Consider the following 7026-nt stretch of genomic DNA (forward strand, 5'->3'; position numbering starts at 1 on the left):
GGGCCTTCTTTTCCAATGGTGAGGCTCTGGCTTGCATCTTTTTTACTTGTTTGCTCTTTGTTTGGGACCTGCTACTTTCCGCAGTAGTGGTGTATGACTTAACTTGAAGCCGTTGGGAGAGTTAGTGCAGATTGCATACCCAGCCTTGCAGATAAAACAACAAAACGCAATGTTATTGCCTGATATTGGACAAGACTCTATTGTGATTTAGAAAGTAGAGGCTTTTTGCTTCTGGACTCCTTTCTATTTCGTGGTCAGTAAGTTAGGCTTGGTTTAACTTGATAACCACAACTTATGTAACCTTGTGCATTTTTGAATTTTAGGAAGTAAGTTTTATTATGAGGGCTCAGGTATACATTGAAGAATAAAAAGTCTATTCAATGCAACTTTTAGAAAACACAAGTTACATGGAAGGAAACTACATATGTGAGCAGCAAGTAACTATTGCCTTCTTGTGATGTCAGTTATTACATTTTTTACCTTAAAATCGGTTGGCTGATATTCACTGGCAAATTAGCAGTATGTTACTGCCTACTTACTGAGTTTGCACAATTAACAGATTTTTTACAGTATCGTCTAGTAAGCAAAACTTTCTCTTGAGAATTGAATCATCTATTTAGGCTCATTGGAAGGCAGTGTTTTGAGTTATAGTAAAAAATAAATCTGCTATCTGGTGCTATTGCTAACCAGTGGAAATCTCAAACTTTCATATAGATAATGCAGTCTAAGGAGGAATTTGAAGGGTTGTAGAAGAAAGATAAGTTTTACTGCTCTTTTTCTGGTTCCCAAAATATGACAGTTGACTTCTTAAGTCACTACATTGAGATTTTCTTCTTCTTTTTTTTCTGAGGAAACTTTATCAAAAGAATTCACAGTAAAACGTTGAATTCTGTTTTCATTATTTGCAATTATATAAAATCTGACGTTTCAAACATGTTACCTAGCTTATTGGCATTTCAATTAGCTTTAAAAACTCATGGATATTTTACTTTTTAACTTATGGACTGTGTTCATGTAGTTAAATCTTATCCAACTTTCTCAGCTTTTAGGTGTGTTTTAATCACTGAGGTCAAACCTTGCAAGTTCTTTATGGCATTTCTGGAACAGACATTTAGGTAATGCACTCCACATCATTCATTCTTTTTTAAATAGAATTCCTGCCGAAACCGGTTTGGCTCAGTGGATAGAGCATCGGCCTGCGGACTGAAAGGTCCCAGGTTCGATTCCGGTCAAGGGCATGTACCTGGGTTGCGGGCACATCCCCAGTAGGAGATGTGCAGGAGGCAGCTGATCCGTGTTTCTCTCTCATCGATGTTTCTGACTCTGTCTCTCTCCCTTCCTCTCTGTAAAAAATCAATAAAATATATTTAAAAAAAAATAGAATTCCTGAATATATAAATATTATTCCTTGTTAAAAGTTGATATTTAGAAGTATCAGTAAATCAAAGGATAGGATTTTACTCCAGACCATCTTTTCTCCAAATGGTATACTTACTAGATCTAGGCTAGGCTCTGGTTATGTTACAGGTTATTTATGTTAATAGATTTAAACTTGAAAAGTTACACAGGTAATACATGCGCACTGTAAGGAAAAACTGGGCAAGAAAAAAACACCCAGAGAGACACATCAAAATTTGTAACTAGTTCTTTCTAGACCCTCTGGGTAAGCTATACATTGTTTTTAATAATGGAATGGTACTATATATGTTTATGTTTTCAGTAGGAAAAAAACTGAAGGTATCTCAACTTTCTCCTGTCAGTAAATATTTTTCAAGTGCTCACATGATCACAGATTTAAACTAATTTATCTAATCAATCTATTATTATTGACCTCCCTTTTTTATTGTCTAATTTCTGGCTTTTATAAACCTCATTGGGAATACCTGTCATAGATTAAATCTTTGAATATTTCCTTAGGATAAATTGATTTGCTAAGCCAAAGGATTTGCTTATTTTCAAGACATTAGAAACATTACCATATTACTTTTAGAAAGGTTATGCTAGTTTCCCCCACCAGTTGGTGCTTTATGGGGTTAAAATGGTCATCATTTATAAAATTTACTTAAAAAAAACAAACCGATCAGGTTGAACTTTTAACATGTTTATTGGGCATTGATGTCTCTTTTGTAAATTGCCCTTCACGTTTGCTCACTTTATCTACCCTTTTGGAATATTTATTTTTTATTTATAAGACCTCTTTATATTCATAGAGGCTTTAATTATCAGACTAGTTTTTTTCAGTTAAAAAAACTAATGTTGGTTTAATTTAACAAGTTTTAAGTTTATTAAGTTAAAAAACATTGTTTTACTTATTTCAAATTAGAGAGCTTACTGTTAATTCTAAAAAATTTAAATCTGTCCAGCCAGTGTGGCGTAAGTGCACCAAGAGTTCCCCAGTTCAATTCCCGGTTAGGGCACATGCCTGGGTTTCAGGCTTGATCCCAGGGAGGAGGCAGTCAATCAATGTTGATGTTTTCTCTCATCGGATGTTTCTCTCTCTACCTCTGCCTTCCTTTCTCTCTAAAATCAATGAAAATGTATTAAAGCCTTGGCCAATGTGGTTGCGCATCAGCCTGTGCACCAAAGGGTCTCAGGTTCGATTCTCCGTTAAAATCGTCAAGGGCATGTACCTCAGCTTCGGGTTTGCTCCCTGCCCCTGGTCGGGGTGCCTGCGGGGCACAACCAGTCCATGTGTTTCTCACATTGATGTTTCTCCCTCTCTCCCTTTTATTCCCTCGCCCAGTGTTCCTTCCCTGTCACTCTCTTTGAAAAGCAACGGGAAAAATACCCTCAGGTGAGGATTGACAAAAAAATATATCTTTAAAAAACCATATTAAATTCCCTGCCCCAGTATTACTTTTCAGTATGAAATCAGGTATATTATTAGTGAATTTGAAAATAAACTTGTAGGAGCCTTGCCGGTGTGGCTCAGTGGTTGAACGTCAACCTATGAACCAGTAGGTCACAGTTTGATTCCCGGTCAGGGCACATTCCTGGGTATAGAGCTCGAGTCCCAGTGGAGGTGTGCAGGAGGCAGCAGACCAATGATTCTTTCTCACCATTGATTTTTCTCTCCTTCTCCCTTCCTCTGAAATCAATTAAAAAAATGTGTGTGTGTGTGCGCACGCATACACACACACACACACACATACATACTTGTGTTTTTTTTCAGGAGGAAATGATTGAAATGTAAAAAGGTCATCAAGTTGCTCTTTCCTTGGGAATTTGTTTACTTTTTCTGGAAAAGTAGTTCAGCCAACAACAGATACTTACTGTTATTTGTGGTTGTAAGTCAACACTTTTTCTTTTAGAAAATTTGATTTTCTGACTTTCTGTAAGTCTCATAGTTTAATTTGGTCTTGTTTTATTTAAATTCTAGCTTACTTTTTGAACTTTTAAGAAAAGATTAAGGATTTTCTTTAGCTTTAACCTATACCAATGTTGGAGAAATGCATAAAGCCCTTACTTACCCAACTGTATTAATTAGTATTGCTAATACTAAAAAGTAAGGTTTTTTTAATGTAATTGCCTGATTAGCTAGGTAATTTATTAAACGCTGCTCAATTCTGCAACTGAGGAATGTTTAAACTTGCCATTTTGTGTTTCCACAACAGTGTTCAGCAAATGTTGATTGTGCCTTGTGTTCCAGTTGCCATGTCAAGTAGAGGGCACAGTTTTTGCCCTAGGAGCATTCCCAGAGATTGTTGTGCATATGTTAAGTCTGAGTTGGAGCCTGAACATCCATATGTTTTTAGCCATTGCAGTGATAAATCTGAACCACTAGAATAGTCATAGTTCATGCACTGTCATGATTTTGATCTCAGGGAGAATGAGTAGAGAGAGAAGGTCAGTAACTCTTAACAATACCACATTTAAAGGGTATACTGAGAAAGAGGGGCATGGGACGATTTATTATGCTTAATAACCAGTTTTAAAAACAAAAGTAATAACCTAATGTTTGGCAGGACAATTTTCTACTGGCTGGTGATATTTTACATATTTGTTTAATTAAAAGATTTACTTTAAAGAACTTGTAGTAAAGTGAGGTTTCAGGCATAAATTGAGAGGTACTTATTCCAGCATATTTTTATACTGGCTGGGAGTCAAGTTCTAGCCCTGGCTTTTCTTCTAACTGACAAGTTAATTTACATCTCAACCTTCAGTTTTGCTTTTTTTGTTATTTTTTTTGTTGTTGTTTTTTAAATCTGGGACTTTAAAACAAGAGAGTTGAACTACTAGATTAATCTTTTTTACATTAATGTTTTGTTTAACATCCTTAATTGGAGATGCACATTGTTTCCAAAAAGTTGAACTCTAGTGTGCATACCAAGATGAACTTACCTTAGTTAATTTGTTTGGGTGGAGTATAGGGGACAAAAGAGGGAGAGGAAGAGGAGAAAGAGAGTATGGGTTTGTGTTTTGAAGCTCTTAAGGTGTTGGGTATGTTTTACTCCTCTTGAACTTTTTTATCTTTTTCTAACCTGTCTTTTTGAGCTATAACTTTTAAATTATATTCTTGTTGAGTCAGAAACTCTGGGGGTGGGGTCCAACAGTCTGCTTTAACAAGCAATCCAGGTGATGCTAATGCAAGCTAAAGTTTGAGAACCAATGATGTAGTTGAAATTTAATGGCAGTGTTTCTCGTTTTAACTTGCTGTAAATTACTACAGAGGTGGGTTAATGATGGAAGCAAGTTGTTTAAGAAACTAATGGAAGGAAAATTTTAAGAGCCTGGACAACACTTACTAGGCTAATCATTGAGTTGAAGATTTGTCATCATTACTGATATCCTTCAGATAAGGTGGTCTTTACTCAGTTCTTTCAAATGTGCAAACCAAACTAGTGACATCTTAAATTCTAGGATGGATCACTTGGTTTTCTTTCAATCCTTCCCCCACTGCTTGGGTGGGGGTGAGATTTCTGAAGGTGTTCGTGATCTCTTTGAATTTAGATGCTCAAAGCTATTAGGTCAGTTATTAGTTTAGTTAAGTGCTAAGTGAATAGTAATGAGTATTCAGATCTGGAAGATAGCTAGGATTTCAGTGGATAGAAATGAGGAATAGGAAGCCCTTCTGAGAAATTGAGAATGAGGAAGGTGTCTGGCTAATAGTGAGGTCAGTCAAAACAGAAGAGTTTATAAATTATTGGTGATAGTGTTATTGAAGCTTTGATACTATGAGGAAAGGTAGGCAGAAGTCACCACATTAGGTTTCTTTTTTGGGGTTTGGTCTATGGTAGCTCCTTCTCTTTAGCCCCAAAACTTAGTGACTTAAAAACAACAAACACTTAGTTTCTACGGGGTCACAATTCTGGATGCAGCTTAGCTGGATGCTTCTGGTTCAGAGTCTCTTCTTTTTATGAGGCTGTAGCCAAGATATCAAGCAGGATTTCAGGTCTTGATTGGAGGAGATCCCCTGCCATTGTCATCTGTGTGGCTGTTGGCAGGCCTCAGATTTTCACTGGTTGGTTGTTGGCCAGAGACATCAATTCCTTGCTACGTGGGCTTCTCCATAAAGTAACTTAACACCACAATAGCTTCTTTCCTTCAGAACAAGTCTGAGAGAGAGTACCCAGATGGAAACCACAGTCTCTTTATAATGATCTCAGAAGTGATATGGCATCACTTTAACATACTCTACTTATAACTAAATCCAGCCCATAATCAAGAAGAGGGGATTACACAAATATATAGATATATAGATACAGATCTATATATATCTATATCTATCTATCTATCTAACTTTCTAGCTCAATCAAGATGTGAATTGCAAATATGTATACTGTTTATCCAGTCAATTTATATACTCATAGGAAGGCTTAGTTTTGGATTTTTAGTTTGGATTAACCTTAAATATTTGTATTTGGTTTTGCAAAGCATTATCATACCTTTAAATGATAAACATTCCTAATTACCTTCAATTGGCTAAGATTAGAAGGACAGTTTGTAGTCTCTGAGATTTGGCAGTAATTTGAGATTCTCCAGACCACTGATTTTTTTTTTTAAACTTTAGCTTTTACATGCAGAGATCCCAGATACCCTTTACTGATTTATCTGCAATGGTAATGTCTTACAAAATTATAGTATATCACAACCAGTATGTTGACATTGATGCAATCTACTTAAGGATTTTAAAAAATGCCGGCATTTAGGCCCTACCCTAGACTAAAAATGGGTCCCAGAATTTGGAGTAGGCATTGTCATTAAATAAAAATCTTACCTTCTCTGGATTATTTTAATGTACATTTAGAGTTGAGAGCCCCTGTTCTTGCCTAATATCTCTAAAGAATCCTTTCAGTAACATTCCAATCTCTGCTTAAGTACAAATAAATGACTGAGCTATTTTATATGTAGCTCATTCCAATGTTTGACTTCTGATTTTTTAAAAAAATGGAATTAACATCTGCTTTCATGTTTACTCATAGGCATTGTCCCAGTGTGGCCTGTTGTGTGAAAAAATTTTTTTTAAAAAACATAACTATTGTTTTGGAAACTTGAAGGAAAAACTTTTCTTTCAAACCCTGCCAAAGATTAGGTTATTACTTTTGTTTTTAAAACCAATCCCCCTTGCTTCATTTCTTTTATGACATGAACCTGTATCTTTGATTATGCACATTGCCCTACTTTATTTAACACTAGAGGCCTGATGCATGAAAATTCCTGCAAGAGTAGGCCTTCCTCCCCCTGGCTGCTGGCACTGGCTTCCCTCCTGCACCTGGGACCACGGCTGGCTTCCCTGAGGCCACCTACAGGCACCCAGGACCCAGACTGGCTTCCTTCCATACCCAGCTTAGGAAGGACGGAGGTCCAGAATGATGTCTGGTAGACGTCCGGTCTAATTATCATATTACCCTTTTATTATTATAGACTAGAGGCCCGGTGCACAAAAATTTGTGCACTCGGGGGGAGGGGGGTCCCTCAGCCCGGCCTGTGCCCTCTCGCAGTCTGGGACCCCTCGGGAGGTAATGACCTGCTGGCTTAGGCCTGCTCCCGAGAAGCAGAGGGCAGGCCCAATCCCTAGGTACAGCC

This window comes from Myotis davidii, unplaced genomic scaffold (assembly GCF_000327345.1).
Source record: "Myotis davidii unplaced genomic scaffold, ASM32734v1 scaffold52, whole genome shotgun sequence".
NCBI lineage: Eukaryota > Metazoa > Chordata > Mammalia > Chiroptera > Vespertilionidae > Myotis > Myotis davidii.